Source organism: Myotis brandtii, unplaced genomic scaffold, assembly GCF_000412655.1.
Source record: "Myotis brandtii unplaced genomic scaffold, ASM41265v1 scaffold470, whole genome shotgun sequence".
Taxonomy (NCBI): Eukaryota; Metazoa; Chordata; class Mammalia; order Chiroptera; family Vespertilionidae; genus Myotis; species Myotis brandtii.
The window spans coordinates 617,369-625,750 of NW_005367953.1; positions in this window are offsets into that span (position 1 = coordinate 617,369).

The window sequence follows — 8,382 nt, forward strand, 5'->3', positions numbered from 1 at the left end:
TACCACTTGTTCCGATCGATGGCACATGTACTTTCTGAGCAGCACTTCAATACATACGAAGAAGTGGAAAATTGGGTATCTAAATGGTTTACCTTTACCTCAAAACAAGAAAAATTCTATTGGGACAGTATCCACAAATTACCTGAAAGTGGGGAAATGTATAGCTAGCGATGGACATTACTTTGAATAAAACACTTTTGATGTTTCTCTTGAAATTATTGTGTTTTCTTTGATTACAAAGTCTGCCATTATTAACCGGTACACCTAGTACATATTAAATTTGGTTATTTTCTCTTGCTACTCTGTCTCATGTCTATTTGATTATTTGACCTGCCAGAAGGTCCTTGAGGGTAGAGGAAAGTTTGTTCCACCCAAACAACAATGTAAATAACTCAGAATTAGCTCATGTATATGTAAATATATGCATGTATGTATATTCTTTCACTCTCTAGAATCTAATAAAAAATATTATTAGTCTCATTTAAGTGTTCTTTATGTGACTAAGAGTTTCTTGTATAAATATCTTATTTTTAAACAACTTTATTGAGGATTAATATAATATTTAAATGTACATATTTAAAGTATGCAATTTAATGTTTTTATATATGTACATACCTATGAAATCATCACCACAATTAAGATAAATAATTTACCCATCATTCCCAAATTATCCTCACTTCAAAGTCCCTCCTTCCTGTCACTCCACACATTGTGTTCACGTAGCTTAGAAACAGGCATGAGAGTCATCACACTTACACATGTGTGTTAATGCAGTGCAGATTTGGTAGGCTGGTGACATATTGGGTATGAATTTAAAAGTTTTCAACAAATATGCATTAGATTTTGTACACACAACATCTAGTCTGAAGTCTCTTGTGCAATGAGGATGGTTGAAATGTCAAAACATACTAGTAATGTTCCAAAGGGGAAAGCAACAATGGAGTTTAATGAATTAGCTCCTGCCTCTTTTTACTTGGGTATGCCTTGTTCCAACCCTTATGACTAGAAACTGTACCAAAAATGAGGTGCCATCTGAATGAATCAACCAGCAGAATTTATACTGGCCATCTAGCCTTTGACGGGGGGGGGGGGGGGGGGGGGGGAATAAAGTGAATATCAGAGTCTACTGACAAAAAGAAAATTATATATATATTCAGGTGACTGCTCATGGGTATATAACTATGTCTACTCACATATATCCAGGACTGGCCTCTTGCATGTGAAAGGTCTGATTTAAAAAGGGGCCACATATTAAACTATACAAGCTTGGAGAGGTCTGCAGGGGAGGTTTTGCAAACTCAGAAACCAAAAATGACCACAAAGGATGGTCTGAACATAAAACTTTCTAACAAAAAAAGTGAGTGATGGTGAATAGTCAGGTCCTAGACCTGTGGCTTCGTTGACAAAGGTCAATCTTTACCTTAGCTAAACCTGTCTATTGTCTTCCTGCATCTAAGACGACATACCTTTGAAATGTCAGTGTAATCTCCTTTCCCAGTCCCTCTGGGGAACACCCACTGCACCAGAGCACAGAACCCCTCATGGTTGCCTTGTTCCCTGAATACCATGTCTGTGTGCTGTAAATATTAATTATAAAGCACCCAGGATCCACCAGTGTAAAGGAAGTATGTGTCTCTCCATTTTACTTCGTATCCAGTCCCAGAGATTTCCCCCAGCTTTGCTTTCTCCTGCCCTCTTAATCCACCAATGGATTTCCTGTCTCCTTTGATTCTAATGTATTAAGTAAGCTGCAAAACTGTCATTCTCCAGAGCATTTTCTCAATCAATTGAGATTTTGCTTCCTGGCAATTGTCATCAGTTTGGTTCAAATTTACTCTTAGGACTTTTTCTTAGGCTGGACATTCTCTCATTGACAAAGGCTATCTCAGGGAGTGACCATCATGGCTTGCATTATTACCCAGTGCTGCAACCAGGCCTCCCTTCCACTTCATTGCTGGCGACTGCTTTCCTTCTCTCCCCACAGAATCTTGATCTCTTGGTCCCTTTACCCCACCCCCAGAGTTTTAGACTGTACGAGAGAAATAATGCGGAAGCTAGCTGACAAACTCCAAGATGGGTTCTTCCTCTACTTATTATCTCATGAGCAAGCCACATTCTCCACCTCCCAATCAAACTTTCACTTCTCAGAGTTCCCCACCCGTCTCTTCACTGGAATTCTAATACATTTTTGTAAGAAACTGACAAGATAGTCTTTTGCATAAAGCAGAGAACAAATCCCTAATGTTAAATAAACCAGAGGGAATTTGGTTGCGATTGACTGCAAACAAGAGAAACTAGCTTACACTATGCAGATTGAAACAAAAAGGGAATTTCCAGAAAGGCTGGAGAATCAGACACAGGCAAAGCAAGAATCAAAGGAGGCTGGGTGCTGGCTAAGCTACACCACCAAACACCATGTGGAGGCAGACACTGCTACTGGGAGCAGCATCTGGCACCCTGGTCCGCTTGGCACAAAACAGAATACAATGTTGCACCATGGTGGTTGTGGCCAATAGTAACTTATGCTGCCAGGTGAATTCTTGTTCCAGGCCACAGGCCTGGAAAGTTGTTCTCATCCCTCACTTCTAGGGGCTGGAGAAGGAGGGTGTTTGGACAGTGGAGATTTTGTAGTAGGAAATGACCCTTGTGTCCCCAAGTATTGTGTGGTGGAGAATGTTCCAAATATAGGGAGGAGCTTCAACACCTAAACAGCCAAAGTAAATTAAATGTCCAGTACTGTGATATTTTTGAGAGGACTTGAAATTTTGTGAATTTTCCCTTATTTTTTAGTTTCAAGTTGTTGTTGTTGTTGATTTTTGTTTTACTTTTTTTTTTTTATGACCCTTGTGTCCCCAAGTATTGTGTGGTGGAGAATGTTCCAAATATAGGGAGGAGCTTCAACACCTAAACAGCCAAAGTAAATTAAATGTCCAGTACTGTGATATTTTTGAGAGGACTTGAAATTTTGTGAATTTTCCCTTATTTTTTAGTTTCAAGTTGTTGTTGTTGTTGATTTTTGTTTTACTTTTTTTTTTTTAATATATTTTATTGATTTTCTACAGAGAGGAAGGGAGCGAGACAGAGAGCCAGAAACATCGATGAGAGAGAAACATCGATCAGCTGCCTCCCGCACATCTCCCACTGGGGATGTGCACGCAACCCAGGTACATGCCCTTGACCGGAATCGAACCTGGGACCTTTCAGTCCGCAGGCCGACGCTCCATCCACTGAGCCAAACCGGTTTCGGCCCCGCACATCTCCCACTGGGGATGTGCACGCAACCCAGGTACATGCCCTTGACCGGAATCGAACCTGGGACCTTTCAGTCCGCAGGCCGACGCTCCATCCACTGAGCCAAACTGGTTTCGGCTTTTTTTTACTTTTATTATTAAAAATTTTTAACTTTCTAATAAGGGTTCTTCAAATGGTGGGATGAAACCTAAAAATCAGATGTGAAATCAATTTAGTGAGATTAATATTTTTTAATAGAATAGAATTGAGTAAAAATGATCAATGTGCATATCACATAATATGATGAGTTTTGTTCCATAAACCTTTTGTTTCAGTTATATAAAGTAAGTATATATTTATTTAATTATGATGTAAACCGCTTTTATTACTATGGGTCATAGTTTTAAAAATTTTGAAAACCACTGATTCAGGGACTTGGAGATTAGAGAATAACTTTAGTCTTTCATGACAATGGCCTGGAAGAGGAGACAAACTATGGGGAAGACGGGACATGTCAGGGTAGCAGAACTGGGAATTTGTGGACCACTCTTAGGGCCCTATAAGAAATGTAATGCAAAATCAAGGACCTCCAAGGACTCCTCCCTGTCTCACTATTGTCCTTTACACAGGCCCCACATGGCTGGACCTCTTTACTGAAGCATAGTAACCTCCATCTTGTATATAAACTGCTGTTTGAAATTCTCTGCTATTGTTAGATAGTCCCTTGTTCTGTAAACTGTCATTTTTAGACAGTCTCTTATTCTATAAAATAACTGTTTTAGTTTGAATAGAAAAAGATAAAAACTTAACTGTCTGAACTTGCAAGCTAGCCATCTAACGTAATGGATGGACTAATACTGATAATAATTCCCACATTCTTATGCCAAATATTTGTTCTTTTTATGTATCCAAGATTACAAACTGTCTGTAACAATAACTCACACAGAGCTCTTTGTAAAATCTGCAGACAAAGATGCTCAAAAGTTATAAATACGGGACACTTCCTGTGTGACTTCGTTCAGAGATTTGGAAGAGACACCTCCCTCTGGGCCGTGCACAATAAATGACTCCTAATTAATTGGCTTATTAAGGCCATCTTGTATCTCACTTGCTGATTTACGACACAACATTACCAGGTTCCAATAATTATCCCAAGTGACAGAAGAGAAAGTGTTGAAAAGAATTACAGCATTGGGACATGGTTCCTAACTTCCCAAGTTAGAATCTGTTATGAATTTCCCCAGAGAGAGCTTGGAGTACAAAGCTAGAGTCTGTATTATTTCTGCTATACTTAAGCACATTGTGGGTTAGGTAAGCTACATGTGTAACACTATTTCTATAGGTACTATGTTCAATTTCTAAAGAACTGACACAACTTTATAATGATTTGGTAACTTCCTCCAATAGTTCTAAATAGAAGTGGGGTCTGTCATGTGGACAATAGAGGAAGTATCTCTCAGTATAAACATATGAACAGGCACTAGGAGCTATGTAGAAATTGCTTTGTCATTTTTTTCATAGTGCAAAAAATAAAAAAGAGAGTTTATAAAGTTTAATTTGGCATTTGTACAAATTTCAGTAAGATTAGACATTTTTAATGTCATATTTTGTCATTGCTCATTTTCAGGTCTCTCTAAAATAGAGTTATCCTTAACTTGAAGGTATTGAGGGCCAGTCTGCTTTCCCTTTTCATGGGGGAAAAATATCATGATACTATCACATTGACATTCCCTTGTACCACGTTAAAGGCATCTACTCTTTGAACTGGAGGATGCATTGAATTATATAATTTATCTGCTGACTAAACATTGTTCTGTAACTCAGACTTGCATGGCATGATGTGATTCACAGGCCATGCAACTACAAAGAGAATCATTCCCAAGAATGCAGACACATTTTCTCTTTCAGAGCACTAGACTGAAAACTTCTAGAGAGTAACTCTGTGTTCCCAGGTTGAATACAGAGCTCAACACACAACTGGCACTCAACAAGTCAGTTTTGAATGTGATAGTCATGTTTCTCTCCAACACTTACTATTATGTGCTTTATTAATTAACTAGTGGCCCTGAGCATGAATCCGTGCGTGAGTAGCTTGCTGCCTCTTGCTTCAGCTGGCTGCCCCGCCCACCACCACTTGTAGCTCTCCGCTGCACGTAGCTCGCTGCCCTGCTCTCCTGTAGCTCTCTGCCACTTGTAGCTTGCTGCCCCGCCCTCCTGCTGATTGGTCGTTATGTGTCACGGTGTAATGACCATTTGCATATTACCTCTTTATTTTATAGGATAATCATGAAAGTAGGTTTTATCACTGTTTATACTTTGCAAATGAGGAAACTGAAAGTCGTTAAATAATTGCTCAAAATCACACAGCTCCTGAGAGGTCAATCTGGGATCCTAATCATGTACTTTGACTCAAGAAGAGTCCATACCAACTACCTGTCTTGATATTGAAGCATTATTGGAAGGAAAGAGGACCACAAGGAATATTACCAAAGGCTTTACAGAAATGATCAGAATGAGGATATAAGTGAAATTATTAAACAATTCACTAGAGTGCTATTTCTTTTGCCTCCCTTGAATGAAATTCTTTAGGGCCTGTTGTATTAGGATCTGTTTCAGCTGTATAGACCAAAATAGATCTGAATAATAGGGGCTTGCATAAATAAAGAGTTTATTTTATTTTCATGTAAAAGAAAACCTGGAGATAGAAAGTTCACCCTGTTTTTATCAGAAACCCCAGTTCATCAAAGTGAATCACTCATCACTTTCTATAAGCTCTGCACTTTCCTCTCCACATGCTTGTGGTTGGCATGTAATCCCCACCTGAAGAATATCTTTCCTCTCATTAAAAACCCATTTACTGCCCTAACTGGTTTGGCTCAGTGGATAGAGCGTAGGCCTGCGGACTGAAGGGTCCCAGGTTTGATTCTGGTCAAGGGCATGTACCTTGGTTGCGGGCACATCCCCAGAGGGGAGTGTGCAGGAGGCAGCTGATCAATGTTTCTCTCTCATCGATGTTTCTAGTTCTCTATCCCTCTCCCCTCCTCTCTGTAAAAAATCAATAAAATATATTTTTTTAAAAAAACAAACCAGTTACTATTATCCTTCCTTCTTGAAGTATTCCCTGACACCCCTAAACTTCAATAGCACTTGCTTGTGCGCCGGCTATAGCATTGTATAATCATTAAAAACATATCATTTGTAAGAAATGGTAAGGAAAACATCAGCTGTAATCCTGTTCTGGTATAGACTGAAATCTCAAGTGAACTATTAGCCTATCTAAGAGTGGAAATAATACTACTGACCTCCCAGGGCTTAAATGAAGATTAAACAAAATAGTACATTCAAAGTACTGACATCTAAGAAATGATCACTATTAGTTTAATATTTTTTTATCTTTGATTTTCCCAGTCTTATGCTAAATGTCTTATATAAAAAACAGATATTTATTAAGTGATCAACTTTGTGCCTAGCACCATTCTTGGCACTACAGAGGCAGCTGTGAATAACAAAACCATGTCTTTGCTTCTGTGAACAACATTCAGTGTTAGGATGATTAAGTATAAATAAATAAATATCAGATTTTGATTGGTTTTATTCAAAATATTAAAATTGGTGATGTTCAGAGAAGGAATGGGTAATTGCTTTAGATTGGTGGTTAGGGAAATCTCTCCTGAGAGGGGTCATTCTAGCTCTGACCACAATACCCCCACTACCACCAAACCAAGCAAAACATACCAACACAACACTTTATATAAATGCATTCATAATAATAAAAGGCCAAGAGGCATCACGACCAAAACGACCAAACGATAGGTCACCATGAGGTGCATGGAGCACCTCTCGGGCCCTCCCCTGCAGCCCACAGGCTCCGATCGCAGCAAGGCTGGCGGCCAGCAGGTGGGCAGGGTGGTGGGTGGGTGGGCATGAGGAGGCGGGGCGCAAGCACAGCAGAGTGGCGGGTAAAGCGGGCATGGCTGTGAGCGTGGTGGGGCGGTGGGCTGGGCATGTGCAGGTGGGCAGGACTGCATGATATCGCGCTCTGGACTTCTAGTCTATAACTAGAGGCCCGGTGCACAAAATTTGTGTACGGGGGGGGTGTCCCTCAGCCCGGTCTGCACCCTCTCCAATCCGGGAGCCCTCAGGGGATATCCTATTGTCGGCTTGGGTCCGCTCCCCGTGGTTCTCTGCTCTCTGCGGGGCCTGCCTGCTCCACACCACAGCGATGGGCAAGCAGGCCCTGCTGGGTGCTGCCTGGGGGCCTCGCTTGCCTGCTGGGCTCATGTTGCCAGGGTGACACCACCAGGTCCTGCCCTGGCCGCTATGGGCGCCACCATCTTTGTTGCGGAGTGATGGTTAATTTGCATATTACTCTTATTAGATAGGATATGTAGTCTTTTAGATCTGGCTTCTTTAATGAGGCATAATGTTTTCAAGATTCATGTTATAAAAAGTATGAGTACTTCATTTCTTTTGTTGCTGAATAATATTCCATAATATAGATATACTGCATTTTATCAGTTGATGAACATTTGGGTTGTTTCCACTTTTTGGCTATTATAGATGCTGCTGCTATGAACATTCACATACACAATTTTGTGTGGACACATGTTTTCATTCCTATTGGGCATATCACTAGGAATAAAATTTCTAGATCATATGGTAACTATATTTTAATATTTTGAGGAAATACCAAACTGTTTCTCAAAGTATTTTTCAAATTTCACATTCCCACAATCAATGAGATTTCCAATTTCTCCACATACTCAATAATAATTGTAAAATCTATGAACCCAATATAGGAGAACATACATCCATAAAGCAAATATTAACAAACATAAAGAGATTGACAGTAGTATAGTCATTCTATACTATGACAATGAATATCCCATTGACATCAATGAATAGATCATCCAGACAGAAAATCACAAGTTATAACGAGAGACAAAGAAAGACCCAGCAATTCCACTTCTGGGTTTTATCTGAAAAAATGCAAAACATTAATTCAAAAAGACATATACATCCTTATGTTCACTGCAGCATTATTTACAGTAGTCAACCTAAGTGCCCATTGATAGACAAATGGATAAAGAAGGTGGTACATATATATAATGGAATATTATTCAGCCATAAAAAGAATGAAATCTTGCCATG